The following is a 24,675-nucleotide window of genomic DNA, read 5'->3' as shown; positions in this document are numbered from 1 at the left end:
ACATTCATGTTGAATCTGGGATGTGAGGACATAATCTTTTAGGTGTTACAGAACTTTTACACCAATGTTTCATCAACTCATCTAGACCGTGTCACAACAAGCATGAAAAAAATTATGTCGTTGTTTTTAGAAGGAGATGTCGACATATGAAAGATACTGAGATCTAGTTGTGTCATCAGTCGTTTATGATCTAGTCGAAAAGTTGGTCATGTAAAACATAAAATTTCTACTAGGAAGGAGCTGAAGAGGATGGATGGAGGAATCGAGAACAAAGGTAGTAAAACTTGCAGCAAGAATGAACTAAGAAGGAGAGGACTATGTTTTATCTGCAAGGGATCTTGGGCACTTAACCATTCATGTCCAGGTGATAAGGAGGAAATAAGGTCAGAACAGTTGGAGACTCCTTCAAATCACGGGGGTTCATCTATAGATGGGTTCATTGGTTTTTAGAAGAGCACCCACGAAGGATCTGAGCAATCAAGTATAGATGGTGAGCAACAGCACAATGTTTTTTACATATACCTACAGTACAAGTCGATGATAATCAGTCAGCTTGGCAAAATACATGTGTAAAGGAAGGAGGTAATTCGTCCTGACGATGTGGTAGACTCTTGTAAAATTGAGTCCATAGGTATTTGGAAGGACATCCATAAATAGTAAGGGAAATCAACTGTAGATAACAGTCCACTAGTACATCCATGTTTGACAACCAGAGAGGGTGAACAACATATTGTCCCCACACGTGGAGAAGGCCATGAAGAGGACATTCAAGGGGACTCGAGTGAGGAGCCAATAGTAATAAACCAGCATGATGAGCATGATCATGAGGGAAAAGATGAAAAATATAGTATGTAGGATGAGCCATTTCTGGAGAGTCGGTCAAAGGTTCAAGTTGAAGCTATGATAGTTGAGCATCCAGTGCAGATAGATACTGAGGCATTCAACAAGGCACCAGAAATGCCAGTAGAGGACTTTCGAGAAAAGATCATGCATTTCAAGATAGATCTTATGATGTTGAAGCAAAGAGTATGGATAGTCTGAGACATTGTCTTAGATGAGAATAGGAAAATTGAGGAGCTTATAGGGGTAAGTGTCGAATCAGCGTCCAAGTTGTCTAGGGTTGAGGAATGACTCAAATCCCTCACAAAGCAGGAAGAGGAGTACAGTTGGGAGTTCCAGAGCAATCCTCTATAGGAATACATAGAGAAGACTTGCAACACTATCAACCCGCCTTTATACATTGGAGAGAGTAGGGTAGAGTTCTCCATATGGATCATGTTGGGTGACCAAGTGGAGCAGCATGAGTTGAGCATCATGAAACATCATCATAGTAGACTTATTCCATGTGCAGGCATTCTTGCATTGGATCCTTCCCACAAGATGGATTGGACAGAGGTTATGAGTTGGAACTCTTTCGATGGGATGATTCCTAGGAGGATACCATTAGACAAGGGCATATTATAGCTTGGGCCCTTGGGCACGGGCAGTGATGGAGGGATGAGATGGTATGATAACCCACAGGTCCTAGGACTTAGGTGGCATTGGGATCCTAGTGAATCTATTGAGGGCGGTATTGGCTGGAGGATTGTTTGGGATCTAGGTATCGAAGGATCCATTCAGGATCATTTTGTATGAAGGCATGGAATAACACACTAGTTTGTATGGGATTCAGGTATCAGTATACAGATGTTTTTGTTGTGGATAGAAGTGGATTTCTTGAGGGAAAGAAATCTTTGGGCGAGAGGATTTGTCATATTCCCTTTTCTTGATGGGATCAAAATTGACATAATCTACCCATTGTATTTACCATGGTATTTTCCCATGGAATCTGCCCATAGTATGAGGGAAAATAATAAAATATGGTTTCTAGAGAGTCCCTCAAGCCTATTAAAGGGGATAGTGTTAAATTGGCAACTAGGGCCAAACTCCATGTGGGTCAGCTTATTTATGGCAGCTGATATTTTTATTGGATCCCTCTCGTCGAGAGGTGTAGGATTGATCCAAAGATCATCCGATTCTGATAAGTATTTATGGAGATATGAATTTATTTTGTTTATGTAATTATTATCAAGCCGACCAGCACTTATGTAGGCTCTAGAAGCCCAACCGTCGTGTCTATTCATCACCCTCATTTTAGTATAAATATAAGAGGATTTGATGTCATTTAGACACACTCTTTAGGTGATCTCCTCTCCACGTCTGGGTTTTTGGAGAAGGAGAAAACGCTAAGAGTATTTGCTATGATGCCCTAACTGCAGTAGCATTATGATTTAGATCCAAACACAAGGTGGGGCGATCCGATCGCAGGGGACATGGCCACCAAGATAGCTTCACGCCTACTGAGATCGAGAATGGCAGCGGAACCATTGAAGAATGAGTGTCATCGTCGAGGCGTAACGTACATGCCTCGGCCCGGGGACGGAGCCCCGAGGGCGGTGACCCTGATACCGGGAGAGGGCATCGGGCCCTTGGTGACGGGAGCCGTTGTGGATGTCATGAAGGCCATGCACGCCCCTGTTTACTTCGAAACTTACGACATGCATTCCTCCATGGACAGAGTCCCCACAGAGGTCATTGAATCAATTAGGCGGAACAAGGTCTGTTTGAAGGGCGGCCTCCCCACCCCTGTGGGGGGAGGTGTCAGCTCCCTCAATGTCCAGATGAGGAAAGAATTGGATCTTTTCGCTTCCCTTGTTCACTGTTCGAATCTCCCCGGCCTCCCCACCAGGCACGATAATGTGAACATCGTCGTCATCAGAGAGAACACCGAGGGCGAGTACGCTGGTTTGGAACACGAGGTCGTTCCGGGCGTCGTGGAAAGTCTAAAGGTGATACGCAGACATTGGAACGCATACGCAATATATATATATACAGTCATACGCAGTATACATGAAACGCAGACATTGGAACGCATACGCAGTATACATGAAACTCAGACATTGGAACGCATACGCAGTATATATACAGTCATACGTAGTATACATGAAACGCAGACATTGGAACGCATACGCAGTATATATACAGTCATACGCAGTATACATGAAACGCAGACATTGGAACGCAGTCATACATTGGAAAACATACATGTCAACACTCTCTCCATGCATACGCTGTAATATCTATGCATAGTATGGTAACTCCATGCAGTCCATACGCTGTAATGAACTCAATATCTACGCACAGTATGGTATACACAGCGCATATGAGAAGTATAATATATACACGCTGTCAAACACGCTAAATATTCAATGCAGCTGTAGAGACTCGAATACGTTGGCATCAGGGACACTCAGGAAATATGTTTATGCAGTAAGGGAAGCCACAGTCATAAGGACATGAGGCCACAGTAAGCTGCAGGGTAAGTCACAGTGGGAGCCACAGTCAAATATAAGGGTGCCAGATATATACGTTGTCATCTTTGAGGGGCAGCAATGATGATACAGTTGTAACCATCTTCAGTGGAATTCTGTCAGCATAATCAATGTCATGGCATGGCATGACATAAAAGACACTCTATGCAGAATATGGACAGCATCATGAGATATATAGGCACCATAATGAATATGGACAACATCATGAGATATATGGGCAGCATGATGGATAAGATCATGGACATGGGCAGCATGAGATCATGGAAATGAAGGGCAGCATAATGATAGATAAGATCATGGACATGAGCAACGTGATTAGTGCAGTATGGTGCAATATGAGTGGTACAGCAAGAGAACCAGATGCATCACGATGATAGGTGAAGGAGTCACTTTGGAGAATCAGTTGAAGCAGAATGTCTTCAACTGATCTCATTGTTATAGAAGATGATCTATGCTTAGATCTAGACAAGTAAAGTGTTGACTTCTGTTGTAATTGTACTCTCTCTCTCTCTCTTTCTCTGCTGAACTTTGAAGATAAAAGAAGATTTGATCAAAGGGTTTCCCCACACATTGTGGGGTTTGTCCCTGGCTTGCGCCATATCTTGTGTCCTCTTGTCTTGGCTTGTCTTCTGCATATTATATTTATGTTCTATCTGCAGTTTATCGCAATGCTGATGTGATTACTAACTGTGAAAATTTAAATAAATTTCTCTAGCATAGAACATACCAAAAATTAACAGATAGGAGCTAGGCTTTTGGATCATCCTCAGTTTTCTATTAATTTGTCTTTGTTGAGAACTTGGCGAGGACAGTTCTAGCCTGATCCCATGGACGAAAACCTCATGGGTGAATTTGCCTAGTGGATCCATCGAAGGTCCACAAGTGTGCTTCAGACTTCAGTTGGTTGAGTATGTTGATGAGCAACCTTACATGCCATTGGCAAAGGGTTTCCATGTTAATCATTTTGGCATGTATTATTTGCAGTTATTAATTAAATAAAAAAGTTGCATTTTGAGATCCCTTGTGTTCTTATTCTTGCTAAAAGAGTATTTTTAATCAAAACACTAAGGTGTGCTAGATCTTTTCAAATTTTTAACATTTAAGATCTTACAATATTCAAAAATATTTAATAGAGATTAAATTCTTAAAATCCACCTAATAATTATTAATAAATAAATTCAAATTTTAAAATCTTATTTAACTTTATTTCAAAATAAACATATTTATAATAATACTTTTATTTATTTTTATAATATTTTAATTTTAACCATATGAAATAAATATCTCATACATATAATTATTCCTATTTAAAAATACTTTAATTTATATAATTACATTAATATATAAACTCATTAAACTTTGTTAAAAACTATAAAATGAAATGCATTGCACACCAACCAATTAAAAATAGATATAACAAGCATAATCCCTTGCATCATCACTTGCACATAATAGCTTGATTCATAGCCTACGAATAATGGTCGTAGTCTAACGAGGGGGAGGAATTGCCCAGAAAGTTATGGAAATTATGGTTATATTTAGAGAAAATGCTGCGAGGATTTTTGTAAATCCAAGTTTTTTTTTCAGAGGAAAAAAACCATCATGGATTTATATTAAGAAAATATAAAGATCTGCAATACATAACAATTTTTAGGGGGCAATGAGATGCCCAGAAACAGATACTATATAAAGGGACAGATTTTTCCAGTTCATCAAAACCTAAAGCAGAAACATAACCATATCTACTTATCAGATTTGATACAGAAACATTCAGCCGCAGAAGTAACAAAACAACTAAGGATTGCATGATAATACACATTCATATAGAACAGAAGCTCAGTGAGCTCGCAGGCCTTGCCATGGATAAGAGTCACATTCCATTGATACTGAAATCCTGAATGAGGAAAGAGATTCCTTCATGCATGACTGATAATGAGCACAGACCTGGCGGCATGCCAAGACCATCCTTTGAGAGGATATCAGCCTGGGCATTCCTGGAACGGGGAATATGCTGAAACGAAATCTGGTTTATTGAGTTCCGAAAGAACTTGATACGGCTTAGCCATCCAAGGAGGTGTGGACTGTTTATGAGGCCCAAGCCATTTACATGATCAATGAGCGATTTCGAGTCACCGAAGATTGAAATAGACTGGATGCCTAAGAAGACACAAAAGGCGAGCAGCCCTGTGAGAGCCCTAGCCTCCGCCAAAGAGTTTGAGCCAAAACCGCCATGCCAAGATATTGAATAGTGAAGGCTGTCATTTATTACGACGAAGACCCCGCAACCACAGCTATTGTTGCGCTCAGCTCCATCAAAGAACGCAGCAGGAGTCTGAAAGGAAAAGATATCCAACATCTTTTTGCAGACTTTTTTTGACTGTATATCGCCCCGATGAAAAGAGTCATAGCATGCCATAATGCGCTGTAGAATTGAATTAAGAGGCTCCTTTGATTCTTGAAATATTTGTGCGTTTCTCCATTTCCACAAGAACCAACAGGCAATGATAAACAAAGATCTCCAGGATAGACATTGCTCGCTCCACCACTTAAAACCATCCTGTACAGAAGGAAAGATAAGGTAAGGAAAACCAAAAGACAAAGATAGATCATACCAGATATGGAGAGACGAGGCACATTGAAAAAACATATGCAGGTTTGATTCCTCTGCGTTGTGGCACATGGCACATCTACTTGGGCCCTGCCAGTTTTTCCTTTGAAGGACCTCCCAAGTAAGATTCCTGTTCCCAAAAACCAACCAAGAAAATATAATCATTTTAAGAGGACATGCTGCCTCCCAGAGGCAAGGAGGGAAAAGCAGACCAAGACTTCGAGCGTGGACAGAGATCATTTTTGCATAGATATCCTTTACACGCACTGGCAGTTTTGCTTTTGGAAGAGACCAAACCAAACAATCCTTGGATCCCGATCGAAAAATCCCCAGGCTATTAAGTCTCTCTTTTACAGAGATCCAGAGAGGGAGCAGCGTTTGTGGCAGGTGCAGGTCCTCCCCATCCTTCCAGACAGGGATAGAATCTGACCAAGTTTTGATCAATTTGTCCCACGAGAAGCATCCCAATCTATGAAGGAAGCGTACCAACGGAGAAGGGAAAGAGAAATCCTGACCATTTAAAATAGAATCAAAGCCAATTAGCATGCTAGATCCCGAGAATAGGTTCCATCTTAGATTTTCCAAGAAGAAAGGGTGAACTTTCCTGAGACTTTGCCAAATTGTCGAACCCTTCCTTATGCCAATGGATTTCCTTCTGTACCAGTATTCTAAGCTCCTGCCTTTTAAGTATTTCGCCCTTATAACCTTGCTCCATGGCCCATCTCCAAAAATACCTCTGTAAAGAGACTTGCAAAGGAGTGCTTTTCCGAAAGAGCGCATGTCTAAAAGACCCCAACCACCAGCCTTCTTTGGTTTTGATATAGAAGCCATCTTAACTAAGTGAAACTTGCTCTGATTTACTTGCCCTCCCCAGAGGAAATTGGTTGCCAAGCTGTTCATTCTGTTAATGATACTTGCAGGGAGAAAGAAGATATGTGCCCAATAGACTGCCAGTTGAGATAGAACTGCCTGCACTAAAATGAACCTGCCAGCTAAAGAAAGAAATTTTAACTCCCAGCCTGAAATCTTTTTATAGAATCGGTCCAATAACCATTGCCAGTCCCTTTTGGAATTTCCCTTTGCCTTTAAGTTGAAACCCAAATATTTAATCCCTTCCTTGATCGAAAACGGAGCAATGCCCATCAACTCAGAAATCCAAAGAATGATTTCCATGTTTGTATCATTGTGAAACAGAGAAGATTTTGCCTTATTAATAATCAGACCAGTTGCTTTCTGAAATTTTCCAAGGATTTCGTTTAGGCAAGTCCAGGAAGCCCTACAGAGCATAGCAAAAATGAGGACATCATCAACAAAGAGATTGTGGGAAAGGGAAATGTCCTTGCATATCTTGACCGGGCGGCATCTCTTTTCCTCTACTGCTTTGTTTATCTGTAGACTGAGAGAGTTCATTACCAGGATAAAAAGCAGAGGGGAGAGGGGACAACCTTGTCGAAGACCTCTCTCCGCTAAGAAGAAAGACGAAGGAATTCCATTTATAATAACTGAATATCTGACATTCTCGACACATGACATAACCCAGTTGATGCCCTGAGTTTTCAGTCCTATTTTTGCCAACAGAATTCTTAAGAAACCCCAATCTACGCAATCATAGGCTTTTTGCAGATCAATCTTAAGAATAGCCGCATCCATTTTGTTTGACAGCATTGAGAACAAACTTTCCTGGGTCATGGCAACAACATCCAAAATGATACGGCCTTTTAAGAAAGCATGTTGGTCCCTAGAGATGAAGGAATTTAGAATTGGCTTCATCCTTTCAGCAATGATTTTTGAAATAATTTTGAACATGATATTGCAGAGCGAAATAGGCCTATAATCATGGAAGGAGTCTGACCTTTCCTTTTTAGGAATTAGAGCTATCAGAGTAGAGGAAATAGCACTATGAATACTTCCTAACATCCGGGAAGCCTCCACCATCCGCAGCAGATCCGCTTTAAAAAGGTCATAGAAGTGAGAGAAAAATTCGATTGGCCATCCGTCCGGCCCGGGGCTTTTATCCTTTTTGAAGGCTTTGATAACTCTTAGGAGTTCCTCTTCAGAAATCGGCTTAAGGAAGCTTTCATTTGCTGCCTCATCAAACATTTCTGGAACCAGTTCGATTCCCCAGAGAGCATCTTGAATGTTTACCTCCCTCCTTCTGTATTGATTCTGAAAAAATCTCGTTGCTTCCGTCGAGATTTCATGCTGAGAGTAGAGAAAGGCTCCCTTGCCATCTCTGATCCTCCAAATAGAGTTTTTCTCTCTTCTAGCATTAGCATAATTGTGGAAAAACCTCGTATTCCTGTCCCCCTCTTTGAGCCAGATGGCTCTGCTCTTAAGTCTCCATGTAGCCTCCTCCTTTAGCAAAATCAATTGTTTCCTTTTCTCCAATTTTCTTATTAGACCTTTAAGGTCTAGAGACAGGCTATTCGGATCTGCTGTATTTAATAGGGAGTCCAATTCCTTTTGGATGTCATTCAGCTCTTGTTTATCCTTCCTTTTCTTTCGAATTTGCCAATCCTTTGCCACAGACCTCAGGCTTTCAATCTTTTCCCGAAATGTCATGAAGGGAGCCATTTCAGATTCCAGTAGTTCCTTCCATTTGTTTGAGATGATTTCATTAAATGATGGATCTTCTAAATGGATCCTGTTGAATTTAAATGAGTAACCGAGCCTGAAATCCTTACCACGCCATTCGAGGAAAATGGGTCTATGGTCAGAAGTGAAGTCATTTCCTATAGACGATACTGGCATTCCCAATTTTCCAATGATGCTTGCATGTATGATGAATCTGTCAATTCTCTTTGCGATATAGGCCTGCCCAGTCCTGCTGTTGTCCCAGGTAGGCTTCATTTTATTGGGCACAATATCCACCAGATTCCTGTTCAAAAATTCCTTCCTGAGTCTGTCGGCCAGAGGGTCTATTTTCCTGCATTTACCCCAGCATTCATCAGAGCTGAGAGTCACATTTAAATCACCTGCTATCATCAACGAGTCAATCTCAAGAATTTCCGAGGCAAACAACCTTTCCCAAAAAGAGAGTCTATTCTTATAAGGAGCGTAGACATTTAGCATGTTGAGGACTAAAGCATGACCCCTGATAGAGGCCGAAATTAAAATTCCTGCACAGCATTTAAAAGCTTTTGCCTTAATCCAAGCGGGGTCCCACAGAACCGCTAGACCTCCTGACTGGCCATTTGCCTCAGTGGCAACCATAAACCACGAAGGGAACATTCTCCTAAAGAAAGCTATAGATACTTTGCTGGGGTGCATGGTTTCCTGTATAAAGATGATTTTAGGATGAGCCGAGTAGAAAATTTCTTTAAGCGCAATGAATTTAGGGGATGCGCCCAAACCCCTGATATTCATTGAAGCAATAAAAGTCATTTGGATGACTCGCCAGCCATACTTGCTCTAAGAGGCTGAAACTCTGACGAATCCAGAATAGGAACTTCCACAAGAGATAAGTTTCTCACTCCATGCTCAGAAGCTATCGATCTTCCTCTAAAGTGGCGACTACCTCCGTTGTGTTTCTTCCTGACCGTTATATTCTTTGCTGAATTAGGACTAATGAAAGGATAGGTCGGGCTAGAAGGTTTATGAATGGTCATTGGCTCTAGTTCCAATGATTTTCTATGGAGAAAAAGGTCGATATCACTGTCGAATTTATTGACCGGGGACTCAGAAGGCGAGTTGAAGGGAGTAGGCATAAGAAGAGGGTCTTTTCCTTTTGGATCAAAAGAAAGGGATTTGACAGGAGTCGGAGATGAAGAGGAAATCTGTATGGGATGAGAGCCGACCACAAAATCCCTTTGGTTCATAGCGGGAGGAGAGGGAACAGGTTTTTCCTCCAAGGGCTCAGGAATAGGAATGCATCCAATAGGAGGCGAGTTGAAAGCATCAGGTTGGCCATGAGAATCTTGAAGAGAGCAGCGAAGGTCCGGCTCGAGATGGGGATCATGGAGAGAAAGATTATGAGACAACTTTAAGTCGGGAGCCACTGGATCCAGATTTATCTTATGAGGTTTCTCCAGAAGACTAAAAGTATCAGAGGAGCGATCTGACTCAGACCTCCTATCCTGTTTAAATAAATATCTCTTGTTCCTGCGGGTGAAACGATGACTGCAGTTTTTAATCAGGTGTCCAGTTTTATGGCACAAGGAACACCTAAATGGTATACCCCAGAAATCTAATCTTTGATTGATTTTGAAACTATCCCATGCTATCTCGATATGATCTGGATAACCTCCTTTGTAAGGCTTCTCTATAAGGATCCACGCAATTCTCTTATCTTTCTCCCCTCTACACCAGGGGTCTACATAAATAAACTTACCTATGGAGTTCCCTATCTCTGTGAGAGATTCAGTCGACCACATTTCCAAAGGAAAATTCGGAAGTTTCACCCAGATCAGGCTGTTCGACGGAGTATTCTTTAATGGATCAAAACCTATATACCATCGAAAGAGGGACAAGAAACTTCTGCCAAAGACCCAAGGTTTATGAAGAATAGTCTCTAAGTCAGAAACTTTTAGGAAATGGAAAGAGTACCATTCCTTCATTAGGTGGGAGATGACAGGAGTATATCCAATCAGGGGGGTCCATTTGTCTGTCAACCTATTGAAGCCTCGAAAATCGGGTCGACAACAAGGGGGATACCCACCCGGTCCAGACCTTGGTTGGCAGCTCCTTATCCGTTTGGTATAGCGGGTCCGACTGGGGATAATGGGACCAGTTTCCCAATCTAAGGGGTGTGTGTGTGTGTAGAGTTGGATGATGCTGATTTAAGAGTATTTAAAGCTAATTTAAGTCAAACTTCTAAACTAATTCTATGCTACTGTAATCTAATAGGAAACAACACATCTAATCTATGCTAACCCGGGGTGTATTTCTTCAATTATGCGATCTAAAGAGATTTCGAACAATAACTGGTAATAAAGATCATTCAGCTATCATAAGAATAGAAATCAATTAAGATAAACCACTCTGCATAAAAAGTTAACCAAAACAGTTGTGAAAAGCATATCGCATAATAAGTTATTCATATATCAAACACAAATAAATGACTCCACCGTACAGAAGTGCCAAATGGTAACCCACACATTCATGCATTAACATATAAACAACAGAAAACAATATATCACTTTAAGAATATGAGCAGAAATGGTCAAGAGATAAAAGTACCATTTATGACTAATCCTACTCACAAGCTTCAAGCAAAAACGATTTATCTCTACTTGTTCTAACATTTACTAAGAGTACAGAAGTGCAACATCAGTAGCAGACATCAAATGCAAACATTAATAAATCTCGATCCATCCATTCATCAAAACCTCCTCTGAGGGTGCAGAAGTGCATGTTCAGAGGACAAGTTTTTGACAAATTTCTGGACCCTTCTCTAAATGCATGAAAAGGGTTAAAATACTACTTCCTAATTCTAATAACAGCATTTTTACAAAATTTAGGATACGGTTTTCAAATGACCGTCCTTTTTCTAATCTAATAAAAAGAAAAAACAACATTCTAAAATAAGGCTACTTCTGAATTTGGTCCTTAAAGTTGTAAGTGTTCATCATGGGCTTGAGGAGAGTCAGCTGACTGACTTCTGCGCTGAGTTGGACTGTGAAAACAACATCTACGAGAGCTGGCACTACTTTTTCGGCCGCGTTTGTGATGCATTTCACCATCATCCATTAACTGTGTGGTTTGACCAAGTATGTCCAGTAACATTCCAAATCCAACCTGTTTAATGCTTGGATTGCCTTTCCCTTTGCCAGCACTTTCTGCTTCCATTCTGCTTCCAGTTGTAACTTATTCGGTAGGTACCCCGGGGTGGTCTCTGCGATTAAATTGGTCCTGTGTAAATTCTCATTTACGCAATCGATAAGAATGCCTGCCTGTGTAGCCGCTGTCTCCGCTGCTCGCTCCGCCTGCCTGATTTGATCATCCCATTTATTAAAGAGCAATTCTTTATGATTTTCGTTTATCCTGGGTGCACCTGCTCTTTTCCCTGCATCTTCATCCTGCCAAGTTAAGTATTCCGTCACCCGCCTGTCACTCTGATCATACGCAAGTCTACCACTTAATTGGTGATTTTATCGCTCAGTGACTCCACTGTGATATTTTACGTCCCAACTCTTCATGTTGTTGCAGTAGTTGCTCATTTAAGCCAATAGATTCTGAAATAAATTCTGCCAGCTTAGGCTCATCTTTATGCATTTCCTGTAAAGTCTGCAATTGTTTTCCTTTCTCGTCTAGACTTCTTTGATAGCCTATCTGCATCTGCTGAAAGTCTTCCTGCAGCTTCTCGAGCTGTTTGGAAGCTTCAATATTAGCATTGGCTTGATGCAACTGTCATTGTAGCAGCTGTATTTGATCTTCTTGTTCTTTCAATAGTTTCTGAACTTCCGATGCCTTGTCAATAGTTGCAGAAGCATATGCTCCTGCAATCTGAGACAGCTTAGTGAGATTTTCAGTCGGGTTATTGTTGGGGTCTTTCCATAAGACGTCCAAATGTTCAGCATCTTGTGACAGTGTATTTTCTAGTTTTCTTTTCTTCCTCTGTCTCCTTACAACTGCTTTGTGTTGGGGACTATAGAATACATCCAGTGGGGGAATTTCTTCTACATTAAGTAGAAGCTCAAAAGGCGGAGCGATAGGAATGTGCTCCATTTCTGTGACACTGCTGACTATGGTCGAAACCACTTCTTGCACTACCTGCGTATTGTTCACAGGTGTTTTGGTGGCTTGCCCTTCAAGATTGATCAGTTCATTGAATGTTTCCCATTCTTTGTCCAGTTCCGTTGTGACGAGTGGTGCTTCGATGACAGGAGGGGGGACATCTCTTGGCGGGGAGGCGATAACTTGTTGTTGCGACATTGCACTTGACTGAGCTGTATCTTTAGTTGTTTCTTCGTTTTTTCCTTGGTCGCATCCAGACTCTTTAGGATGTTCTGGTACTCCTTGCGCAGCGTTGGATTTAGATCTGGAAGTGCTAGAGTTTCCACTGAGGCTAATGCTTGGAGTTGGTTCTCTGGCAAGCAATCGCAGCTTCTCTAGAGGAACACTGGCCAGCCTTCTTTCCCTGTATAACATGAATCTTTGGAGGTCATCTGGAGACAACCTCGACCGAGCTTCCCGCAAAATTTCTTGGAGTGAGCTTCTACTCTGAAACAAATCATCAAACAAATCTTTCTTTCCAACGAATACTTTTATTTTGACGTTCGTTGTGAAATCTTGGGCAACATCATTTGGGTCAAATGGCCTTGCTGGGAATTTAAATAATTGTAGACACGTCACATTCTCTACTTCGGTGAAAGTGTGTCCTACATCGAACAATGAGAAGGCCCCACAAGCTACAGGAAATTGAGGCCATATGGCCTTCTTTTTGTCCTTTAGGTCTTTGGTCAGGCCGCCTTCTGAACAGGTTTGATAAGCAATTTCCCGAGCCAAAAGTTTATCAGGAATATATAGAGGTAGGACATGTGGAGGTACAGTGCTTCCAAACACCCTAATATAGGTAAACCATTCTTCCCCGAACCATATTACGATGGGGATGATGTCTATTTGTGCCTCGGGTGAGCACCTCGGGGGGTCTTCATCATACATTATTCTATACAAGGGCAAAATAAGCCCGTGGCAAATCTGGTAGAAGTGAGGGACGAACTGAGAATCCCATAACACCTTATGATAAACATGGATAGGTAATGGGTCCTGGGTAGTCCATTTCCAACCCATAATGGGAAATTTAGACACATAACAAATAAAATCCATAATATATGCAGACAGATAAAAAGGAGGATAGATCCTTTGAGACAAGGATCTTTTAGACCGGTAATTGATAACAGCCGTGTATAGATTATCAGAAAGGATCTTGGCCCAATCCATAATATCGGCGTTTGTGGCAGCATCAATTAATGGTAGCCACTCAGACGAAAACTTATTGATATCCGGCATACCAAATAACCTACAAAGCATGGTCGCAGCAAAACAATACGGAGAGGTGAGGGAACCAGTGCTGTACATACCGTTTTTGTACTTTTTGAGCAGCTCCTCTTTTCTGGACCAATCTTTGGTGGTCTCTGATAGGTTTGGGTTTTCGGCCGCAAATTTCTTGACGAATTGTGCATTGTAAGTCGTCTGCGGTTCAGGAAGGTGATACATAAGCTTCAAATCTTGCACAGCGAATGATCTGATGAACCCGCGTCCTTGAACTTTGAATTGTCTGTTGTTCATGTCTGCATTATCAAGTATCCACTTGATCATATCCGTATATGGTAGAATTTTGGGTCTTGCTGCTATCCTGTGAAGAAATGAACATGCTAGCTCCTCTAAGGATGCCTCGAAAGAGCGTTGTGAGCCCGCAACAGCAGCAACCTTCATTATTCTAGGATTTTCCTCCTCAAGTAGCCTGTACATGCTTTCCCATGTCGATATCCCTAAGTCTCTGTTACAGGTTGTGTCTGTATACAGAGGCGCCATCTCCTTCGTCTTTTCCTTTGCATCAAAGCTTTGGGCTTTATTTTTCTTTCCCATTTCTTCCTGCGTTTGGGTTTGAATCGTCTTGGCTCTTCGTTCCTGCAGATTACGAGTGAAATGGAAATGACTGATTCAGAAAGGTGATGGGAGAGTTTTAAATGCAACAGATGTATCAAATATGCCACCTTACGTGAAGTAATTCTCTATAAAGGCACGCGTCTTTACTTCCATTAATAACTGGCAACTAATTCATTTACTATCATTAAAAGCGCATGATTTGGAGTCAGATTATGGTAAGTGGATTTTTCCTTGAATGGCATGCCCGAAGGATTCGTAATGAAGTGGTTTATGATTTGCTTACGTAACCATCGCAGATCGCGCCATCGCAAATCGCACCATCGCAGATCGCGAGAACGCAATATCGCAGCAATCGAAACATCGCAGATCGCAGAAGTTTGATGTTTGCCAAATCCTGTCGGCTCATTTCTGCGATATGCGATCTTGCGATCGGCGTTATCGCAGATCGGTAAAATTTTTAAGTTTTTCCTTATGAGCATTACTTTGTTGCGACGCGATGTTATACTGAACACAAGGGTCTTGCGCATATTGGTATTAAAGGGAAATGGGGGCATTTCCTATCTTTTTTGCAATGCGACTTTAAAGATTTTCTCCTTATCATAGACTTAGGTTTAAAATATTCTAAAGACCTACCTAAGATTATGATGGTAACCTTATTTTGAGGAAAGGAAACTCTTGCTCTTCCTAAAAATTAACTAAGGGTCCCCATTCATTTAGTGTTTTGGTCAACACTTAAATGAACAAAAAGAAAAAATGGGGGGGAGGGGGGGGGTTGTTGCCGGCCACAACAATTGGTGATTCACTTGGGAGAACCAGTTATCTCTGATTTTCTAATGAATTTTTAAAACTTCCGAAACAACAAAAAAAAAATTTCAGGAAACTTAGACTTTATTATAAAAAGATAAAGCATGTCCTACTTCAAACTGTCAATGATACTTCGTTTCAACCTCTTTCTATTTTAATTACTTGTATCCTCAGCTTGTCCTTGCATTTACATCAGCCATTACTTGGTCTTGTAAAAATAAAATAAAGTCTCTCCTATGTAGCAGTCTTTTAAATATGCTCTTTTGCCGCAGGTAGAGCCTCTGCTGCCAGCAGGCGTCCATAGCCTCGACAGGGTTACCTATTACCCAGAAATGATCCTTTATCCTGCTTGAGGCGATCTACAACCTTCGGAGAAAAACCCAGATTGACACTTTTTCCTCTCTAAAGAACAATGTCTTGGTTTGGTAGCCAAATTATGACACAGTCATTCACTTGATTTACACTTTTGCTGAACAAGCTGGCTCGTGATGAGACCCCTTGTCTTTTGATTTCAACAATCTTGAGTCGTTGCCCTGTTTTGGTGGACAGTTTTGGCAAAGTCAGCAAGTTATAATATCTGTGATCATGATAAGTCGGCTCGTGATGAGACCTCTCATTCTTTGAGATATAGCGTTTCTTGGATTGTCTCTCTGAATGCTGCGATTTTCTCTAACAGGGAGGATATCATTGCTTTCCTTAAGAAAGCTCTGGACGACAATAATAGAGTTTTTTGGAAATGGCTGCTTCTACAGGGAATCTTTATTTTGTTATTGATACTTTTCATCGTACTGATATAAAACAATTTCTTTACTAAGATTACTTTTGTCAAGCTTTTGGAAGTTGAGACTAGTATCGTATCTGGTTTAAAGTTTTTTAACTATATCTATAAATAATAAAGATCAAGTTTCTGAAAGATTTGCTATTTACTCAAACAGAAGTTCAACGCCTGACAGAGAAATGGTGCCTTTAGTAAATGTCAAATGCTGTTGACCATAGCAAATTTTATTATGGGAAAAATCTAACGAAATGAGAGGCAGACATTCTTTTAGGATTATGTACAGAATAGGGATAATCTCTTTCCTACCAACTATTAAAAGTGAACCTAAAACCTAATAAACTAGCTAAATTACTCCTACTCCTATTCTAACTATATACAGAAAATTAACTAGGTGAAATGATATTTCCAGTGGAACCATCTCTTCATTTTCATCCCTAGCCGCATGTAACTTCCAAACATTAGTGTTGGGAACAAAACTTTTCCTGAACTTTTAATGTTGGATGGGGAATAAGAATATGTAACCTTGGTTGGAATTCTGTCTGATATTTCTTTCTCATGAAAACTTATTTCCAACTAGGAACCTATTGGATCATAAAAATTAGGATGAATTTCTGTTATGGATTGATGATCTCATAATAGGAAAGATGACAAGCCAGGTTGTGAACATGATTTTTTAGTTTCAATGGCGTGTAACATACTGTTCGTTAAAGTTGAGCTTTTAGCGATTTCGTATAAAAGGAAAGTTTGCATATATAAATCACTAAATAAATCAATGCAGAATAGATAGAAATTCCTGGAAAGATTCTTATCAATTGGCACGAATTGCCAACAAGTTTCGAAAGGTACTTTCTTTCGTTGATGATGTTTAGGATGCCAAAGAAGTTTTTTAAGAAAGTCTGATATTGATTGATCTTGAAATTGAAAAGGTTCTGTACTTTCTTGACACAGTTTGGCTCTCAAAAATAGTATCGCGTCTTTCAAATGTTCTTTGATAAGATGCTCAACATGCCATAGTAATCTATCAAAAGTGTGAAAATTTAAAACACAATCCGATTTTGTACAAAATGAGTGCAAGTGAGATTCAAAGAAAGAAAATATTATCTGTACAAATAATGATACGGCACAACTGGGATTTACTTGTAATATCTCGCTTCTCACAAGAACTGGCCAGAATTATGGGATCCGAGTAATTTTGAATCCCGTCTTGTGAATCAGAAGACAAGTTATGATTGTGGACAGGCATGGGGGTTTTCTCATGATATGAATCATAGATCGGGGTATTGTCTTGGATAGTAAAATCATGCAAATGATCTTTTACTTTGAAATGAGGATTGAATGATATGATTTCTAAATTAGGATATCTCTCATTATCTGAGTTTAGTTGAGTTACTTGGGATAAATCAACAACATCATCGTCGTCAAAGTAACTATCATAAATGATTTTACGGGTTTCCCTAGATTTCTCTTTTTCGTCATATATTTTCAGACAAGGAAGGTCAAGTGGTTCTTGTTTGAAAATGGTCAAAGGATGTTCTATAGCTGTCTTTTTATCTTGAAAACCTAATGATGACTCATTTGAATAATCCTCTGTGCTTTTCGAGATATCTTTAATATTGAGAGGGGAAAAATTATCATCACTAAAAATATCAGGATAAAGAGAAAAAGCAATTCTGGAACAATGTATTTGGAAATATCATCATGAAAAAATCTTTGTTCATCATATTCATCATAGACATCGGGCTTTAGATCATACCTTTGTGTACTGATACTTTTTGAAAGAGAAATAGTTTGTTGTTCTAACCTTGGCATCTGCATTTGTTTATTTGCAATGACATTATCTGACCTTGTATCAAAGTCGTCTTCTGGTTCCAAGGTAGGCTTTCCTCCAGCATTCTCGCTTTTGTCTTCTTGCATTAGAGCATGCATGACTCCTAGGCTTTGGGGACTTTCTTCATCATGGCTGATTTGTATATTCAACTTGGAATCCTCATTCATATTAGAAGAAAATGAGACAAAGCTTGAACTAATTTCTGCTTGATCAGACATAGGAGGCAGGGAATATTCAGCATAATCTGAAGATTCTTCATCCATGAGTTCACTTTCAAGATCATACTTTAGACAATTAAGATGAAATCGCACATTAAAATCCCTAACAGATTCATCTTGTTTCCGTAGATAATCAATTTCATCATATACCTGGTCATAGTCATAACAATCAAATTCAAAAATAAAAATCTTGACGAATTGGTCCCAGCTGTGAATTGATGAAACTGGGAGGGTTCTGCACCATTTTCTAGCTTTCGCTATGAATGTAAGAGTAAAAATTCTGCATAAAACGCCTTCATCAATTCTCTGAATATCATAACTTGAAACTTTTTGAATAAATTGAAGAGCATGGTTAAAAGCAGAAGAATTATTCTTACCATTGAATTTTACCTGAAACAAGAGTCTTACCACTTCTGGTGGCGTGTTGGAAGAGGTAGGAACATGGATGCAACTCCAAATAGGAATTTTATGAGCAGCCATCCTAATTCAAATTTCACAATTGAAAATCATTCCAACAGACGCTATGTTCAGGCCCTCCTTCTAGTGCCAAATATGTTGAAGCCCCGAAAATCGGGTCGACAACAAGGGGGATACCCACCCGGTCCGGACCTTGGTTGGCAGCTCCTTATCCGTTTGGTATAGCGGGTCTGACTGGGGATAATGGGACCAGTTTCCCAATCTAAGGGGTGTGTGTGTGTGTAGAGTTGGATGATGTTGATTTAAGAGTATTTAAAGATAATTTAAGTCAAACTTCTAAACTAACTCTATGCTATTGTAATCTAATAGGAAACAACACATCTAATCTATGCTAACCCGGGGTGTATTTCTTCTATTATGCGATCTAAAGAGATTTCGAACAATAACTGGTAATAAAGATCATTCAGCGATTATAAGAATAGAAATCAATTAAGATAAACCACTCTGCATAAAAAATTAAGCAAAACAGTTGTGAACAGCATATCGCATAATAAGTTATTCATATATCAAACACAAATAAATGACTCCACCGTACAGAAGTGCCAAATGGTAACCCACAAATTCATGCATTAACATATAAACAACTGAAAACAATATATCACTTTAAGAATATGAGCAGAAATGGTCAAGAGATAAAAGTACCATTTATGACTAATCCTACTCACAAGCTTCAAGCAAAAACGATTTATCTCTACTTGTTCTAACATCTACTAAGAGTACAGAAGTGCAACATCAGTAGCAGACATCAAATGCAAACATTAATAAATCTCGATCCATCCATTCATCAAAACCTCCTCTGAGGGTGCAGAAGTGCATGTTCCGAGGACAAGTTTTTGACAAATTTCTGGACCCTTCTCTAAATGCATGAGAAGGGTTAAAATACTACTTCCTAATTCTAATAACAGTATTTTTACAAAATTTAGGATACGGTTTTCAAATGACCGTCCTTTTTCTAATCTAATAAAAAGAAAAAACAACATTCTAAAATAAGGCTACTTCTGAATTTGGTCCTTAAAGTTGCAAGTGTTCATCATGGGCTTGAGGAGAGTCGGCTGACTGACTTCTGCGCTGAGCTGGGCTGCGAAAACAGCATCTACGAGAGCTGGCACTACTTTTTCGGCCGCGTTTGTGATGCATTTCACCGTCATCCATTGACTGTGTGGTTTGACCAAGTATGTCCAGTAACATTCCCAATCCAACCTGTTTAATGCTTGGATTGCCTTTCCCTTTGCCAGCGCTTTCTGCTTCCATTCTGCTTCCAGTTGTAACTTATTCGGTAGGTACCCCGGGGTGGTCTCTGCGATTAAATTGGTCCTGTGTAAATTCTCATTTACACAGTCGATAAGAATGCTTGCCTGTGTAGCCGCTGTCTCCGCTGCTCGCTCCGCCTGCCTGATTTGATCATCCCATTTATTAAAGAGCAATTCTTTATGATTTTCGTTTATCCTGGGTGCACCTGCTCTTTTCCCTGCATCTTCATCCTGCCAAGTTAAGTATTCCGTCACCCGCCTGTCACTCTGATCATAGTCACTCCGCAAGTCTACCACTTGATTGGTGATTTTATCGCTCAGTGACTCCACTGTGATATTTTACGTCCCAACTCTTCCTGTTGTTGCAGTAGTTACTCATTTAAGCCAATAGATTCTGAAATAAATTCTGCCAGCTTAGGCTCATCTTTATGCATTTCCTGTAAAGTCTGCAATTGTTTTCCTTTCTCGTCTAGACTTCTTTGATAGCCTATCTGCATCTACTGAAAGTCTTCCTGCAGCTTCTCGAGCTGTTTGGAAGCTTCAATATTAGCATTGGCTTGATGCAACTGTCGTTGTAGCAGCTGTATTTGATCTTCTTGTTCTTTCAATAGTTGTTGAACTTCCGATGCCTTGTCAATAGTTGCAGAAGCATATGCTCCTGCAATCTGAGACATCTTAGTGAGATTTTCAGTCGGATTATTGTTGGGGTCTTTCCATAAGACGTCCAAATGTTCAGCATCTTGTGACAATGTATTTTCTAGTTTTCTTTTCTTCCTCTGTCTCCTTACAACTGCTTTGTGTTGGGGACTATAGAATACATCCAGTGGGGGAATTTCTTCTACATTAAGTAGAAGCTCAGAAGGCGGAGCGACAGGAATGTGCTCCGTTTCTGTGACACTGCTGACTATGGTCGAAACCACTTCTTGCACTACCTGCGTATTGTTCACAGGTGTTTTGGTGGCTTGCCCTTCAAGATTGATCAGTTCATTGAAGGTTTCCCATTCTTTGTCCAGTTCTGTTGTGACGAGTGGTGCTTCGATGACAGGAGGGGGGACATCTCTTGGCGGGGAGGCGATAACTTGCTATTGCGACATTGCACTTGACTGAGTTGTATCTTTAGTTGTTTCTTATTTTTTTCCTTGGTCGCATCCAGACTCTTTAGGATGTTCTGGTACTCCTTGCACAGCGTTGGATTTAGATCTGGAAGTGCTAGAGTTTCCACTGAGGCTAATGCTTGGAGTTGGTTCTCTGGCAGGCAGTCGCAGCTTCTCTAGAGGAACACTGGCCAGCCTTCTTTCCCTGTATAACATGAACCTTTGGAGGTCATCTGGAGACAACCTCGACCGAGCTTCTCGCAAAATTTCTTGGAGTGAGCTTCTACTCTGAAACAAATCATCAAACAAATCTTTCTTTCCAACGAATACTTTTATTTTGACGTTCGTTGTGAAATCTTGGGCAACATCATTTGGGTCAAATGGCCTTGCTGGGAATTTAAATAATTGTATACACGTCACATTCTCTACTTCGGTGAAAGCGTGTCCTACATCGAACAATGAGAAGGCCCCACAAGCTATAGGAAATTGAGGCCATATGGCCTTCTTTTTGTCCTTTAGGTCTTTGGTCACGCCGCCTTCTGAACAGGTTTGATAAGCAATTTCCCGAGCCAAAAGTTTATCAGGAATATATAGAGGTAGGACATGTGGAGGTACAGTGCTTCCAAACACTCTAATATAGGTAAACCATTCTTCCCCGAACCATCTTGCGATGGGGATGATGTCTATTTGTGCCTCGGGTGAGCACCTCGAGGGGTCTTCATCATACATTATTCTATACAAGGGCAAAATAAGCCCGTGGCAAATCTGGTAAAAGTGAGGGACGAACTGAGAATCCCATAACACCTTATGATAAACATGGATAGGTAATGGGTCCTGGGTAGTCCATTTCCAACCCATAATGGGAAATTTAGACACATAACAAATAGAATCCATAATATATGCAGACAGATAAAAAGGAGGATAGATCCTTTGAGACAAGGATCTTTTAGACCGGTAATTGATAACAGTCGTGTATAGATTATCAGAAAGGATCTTGGCCCAATCCATAATATCAGCGTTTGTGGCAGCATCAATTAATGGTAGCCACTCAGACGAAAACTTATTGATATCTGGCATACCAAATAACCTACAAATCATGGCCGCAGCAAAACAATACGGAGAGGTGAGGGAACCATCGCTGTACATACCGTTTTTGTCCTTTTTGAGCGGCTCCTCTTTTCTGGACCAATCTTTGGTGGTCTCTGATAGGTCAGTGTTTTCGGCCGCAAATTTCTTGACGAATTGTGCATTGTAAGTCGCCTGCGGTTCAGGAAGGTGATACATAAGCTTCAAATCTTGCGCAGCGAATGATCCAATAAACCCGCGCCCTTGAACTTTGAATTGTCTGTTGTTCATGTCTGCATTATCAAGTATCCACTTGATCATATCCGTATATGGTAGAATTTTGGGTCTTGTTGTTATCCTGTGAAGAAATGAACATGCCAGCTCCTCTAAGGATGCCTCGGAAGAGCGTTGTGAGCCCGCGACAGCAGCAACCTTCATTATTCTAGGATTTTCCTCCTCAAGCAGCCTGTACATGCTTTCCCATGTTGATATCTCTACGTCTCTGTTACAGGCTGTGTCTGTATACAAAGGCGCCATCTCCTTCGTCTTTTCCTTTGCATCAGAGCTTTGGGCTTTATTTTTCTTTCCCATTTCTTCCTGCGTTTGGGTTTGAATCGTCTTGGCTCTTAGTTCCTGCAGATTACGAGTGAAATGGAAATGACTGATTCAGAAAGGTGATGGGAGAGTTTTAAATGCAACAGATGTATCAAATATGCCACCTTACGTGAAGTAATTCTCTATAAAGGCACACGTCTTTACTTCCATTAATAACTGACAACTAATTCATTTACTATTATTAAAAGCGCATGATTTGGAGTCAGATTATGGTAAGTGGCTTTTTCCTTGAATGGCGTGCCCGAAGGATTCATAATGAAGTGGTTTATGATTTGCTTACGTAACCATCGCAGATCGCGCCATCGCAAATCGCACCATCGCAGATCGCGAGAATGCAATATCGCATCGATCGCAACATCGCAGATCGCAGAAGTTTGATGTTTGCCAAATCCTGCCGGCTCATTTCTGCAATATGCGATCTTGCGATCGGCGTTATCGCAGATCGGTAAAATTTTTAAGTTTTTCCTTATGAGCATTACTTTGTTGCGACGCGATGTTATACTGAACACAAGGGTCTTGCGCATATTGGTATTAAAGGGAAATGGGGGCATTTCCTATCTTTTTTTCAACGCGACTTTAAAGATTTTCTCCTTATCATAGACTTAGGTTTAAAATATTCTAAAGACCTACCTAAGCTTATGATGGTAACCTTATTTTGAGGAAAGGAAACTCTTGCTCTTCCTAAAAATTAACTAAGGGTCCCCATTCATTTAGTATTTTGGTCAACACTTAAATGAACAAAAAGAAAAAAAGGGGGGGGGGGGGGGGGGGGGGGGGGGGGGGGTTGTTGCCGGCCACAACACAACCATTGCCTCATATCCGCTTCACCCATTTCAGGGAATTGCCATTTCCCAACCAAAGCTAGTTTTTGCAGACTGTCTATGCGTTCCGTTAGAACGGCGCTGTCCAAAGAAATTGCCTTTGGGGGAGGTACAGTTTTCACCGGGTTCCTAGATTTGTTGAAGTGCAAAGCTTGGTCGTGAGGCCGGCCTTCTCTAGAACAGTCCTTTCCTTTTATCAAGACATCCGAAGCATGCATCGCGGAAAGAGGATTATTCTTTTCTTGCCAGGCAGGTTTGAGTATCATATCTTCCACCGTAGCTTGCCAACCTGTACACTTCCTTGATTTCATTTGAGCTTCCTCAACCTCGATAGAGGCTTGAATGAGTGCTTGCGTGGCAGATGAGTCAGACCCATCCGCCATTTAGATGGAATATAGGTCGCTATAAAGCCAGAAGACACCTAGAGACCATAAAAATATGCAGAGACTGTACGGGAGATATCCGGTCCGTAGATCCCTTCTGAACAAAATCCCCAGATGGAATAACTGCTAGAGGAGAAGAATTAAGAAGACAGAACAGGAAGGATCCGATCCGTAGATCCTATCCTGACTAAAGGACTCTACTAGATAAGGATAATTAAGAGTTATCAGCAGATAGAGCTCTCGAGATCCGAGAAATGGAATGCTCCAGAAAGGGAAATTGAAGGCGATAAGACCCGGGCTCTAAAACTCACCTATTGAGGAGACAGATAAGGACAATTCCCCACCATCATTTTGACTAGAAATGAATGACAAAGATTTGTAAAGCTGTAACGGATGAAAATGAGTACTTTTTAGTACAGAAGACACGATGGATTAGGATAGAGCCATATTACTCCCGGAAATTTTTGAAAATCCCCTTTGACGGATCATCGGAAAAAACGATCCCGGAAATTGACTGGTTATTCCGACTACACCCTTACAGGAGCCAAGAGAGTGCCAATACAGGTTAGAGGAGAAAACTAAGCAGAAGAATGGTCCTGACAGTCAATGCAACAACAATATAGCTGAAAAATGCACCACCATTTACCCATTCTAATGCGAAAATCTGAACACGGACTGTAAATGACTATAGAATTCTTTAACTTAATTAATAAAGACTTCAGCATTTTTAGAAGCAAAATATTTCAGGCCAGTATTCAGATAACATAGCGTTTTTAAGCCATATTGTCTTCTTACAATGGAGAATTTATAACT

The 24,675-nt window shown here is 40.5% G+C and overlaps 1 pseudogene; it reads left to right on the top strand.

Annotated features, from left to right (window-relative positions):
• Positions 1–2,295: 2,295 nt before the first annotated feature.
• On the top strand, positions 2,296–3,116 carry LOC149249407 (isocitrate dehydrogenase [NAD] regulatory subunit 1, mitochondrial pseudogene; annotated as a pseudogene).
• Positions 3,117–24,675: the final 21,559 nt, after the last annotated feature.

This window comes from Pinus tabuliformis, chromosome 7, assembly GCF_031772625.1.
Source record: "Pinus tabuliformis cultivar Carrire ecotype Pingquan chromosome 7, CPIR1, whole genome shotgun sequence".
Lineage (NCBI taxonomy): Eukaryota > Viridiplantae > Streptophyta > Pinopsida > Pinales > Pinaceae > Pinus > Pinus tabuliformis.
Note: the sequence above shows the minus strand (reverse complement) of the source record. Positions and strands in the feature narration are given on the sequence as shown.